Raw genomic sequence first — 1,517 nt, forward strand, 5'->3', positions numbered from 1 at the left:
GATCTTCCAAAATGCATCACCTCGCATTTGCCTGGATTGAACTCCATTTGCCATTTCTCCACCCAACTCTCTAATCTATCTATATTCTGCTGCATTCTCCGACAGTCCCCTTCACTATCTGCTACTCCACCAATCATAGTGTCATCTGCAAACTTGCTAATCAGACCATCTATACCTTCCTCCAGATCATTTATGTATATCACAAACAACAGGGGTCCCAACACGGATCCCTGTGGAACACCACTGGTCACAGTTCTCCATTTTGAGAAACTCCCTTCCACTACAAATCTCTGTCTCCTGTTGCCCAGCCAGTTCTCTATCCATCTAGCTAGTACACCCTGACCCCCATGTGACTCTACTTTCTCCATCAGCCTACCATGGGGAACCTTATCAAACGCCTTACTGAAGTCCATGTATATGACATCTACAGCCCTTCCCTCATCTATCAACTTTGTCATTTTCTCAAAGAATTCTATCAAGTTGGTAAGACATGACCTTCCCTGCACAAAACCATGCTGCCTATCACAAATAAGCCCATTTTCTTCCAAATGTAAATAGATCCTATCCCTCAGTGTCTTCTCCAGCAGCTTCCCCACCGCTGACGTCAGGCTCACCGGTCTATAATTACCTGGATTATCCTTGCTACCCTTCTTAAACAAGGGGACAACATTAGCAATTCTCTAGTCCTCCGGGACCTCACCCATGCTCAAGGATGCTGCAAAGATATCTGTTAAGGCCCCAGGTATTTCCTCTCTCGCTTCCCTCAGTAACCTGGGAAAGATCCCATCCGGACCTGGGGACTTGTCTTTTAGAATACCCAACACTTCCCCCCTCCTTTTAACCTCAACATCTGTCATGTCCCTCTCCTCAGTGAATACCGACGCAAAGTACTCATTAAGAATCTCATTCATTTTCTCTGACTGCTCGCATAACTTCCCTCCTTTGTCCTTGAGGGGGCCAACCTTTTCTCTCGTTACCCTCTTGCTCCTTATGTATGAATAAAAGGCTTTGGGATTTTCCCTAACCCTGTTTGCTAAAGATATTTCATGACCCTTTTTAGCCCTCTTAATACCTCGTTTCAGATTGGTCCTACTTTCCCAATATTCTTCCAAAGCTTCGTCTGTTTTCAGTCACCTAGACCTTATGTATGCTTCCTTTTTCCTCTTTGCTAGTGTCACAATTTCACCTGTCATCCATGGGTCCCTAATCTTGCCCTTTCTATTCCTCATTTTCACAGGGACATGTCTGTCCTACACTCTAATCAACCTCTCTTTAAAAGCCTCCCACATATCAAATGTGGATTTACCCTCAAACAGCTGCTCCCAATCCACATTCCCCAGCTCCTGCCAAATTTTGCTATAGTTGGCCTTCCCCCAATTCAGCACTCTTCCTTTAGGACCACTCTCGTCTTTGTCCATCAGTATTCTAAAACTTACGGAATTGTGATCACTATTCCCAAAGTAATCCCCTACTGAAACTTCAACCACCTGGCCGGGCTCATTCCCAACACCAGGTCC

Source organism: Rhincodon typus, chromosome 14 (genome assembly GCF_021869965.1).
Source record: "Rhincodon typus isolate 14 chromosome 14, sRhiTyp1.1, whole genome shotgun sequence".
Lineage (NCBI taxonomy): Eukaryota > Metazoa > Chordata > Chondrichthyes > Orectolobiformes > Rhincodontidae > Rhincodon > Rhincodon typus.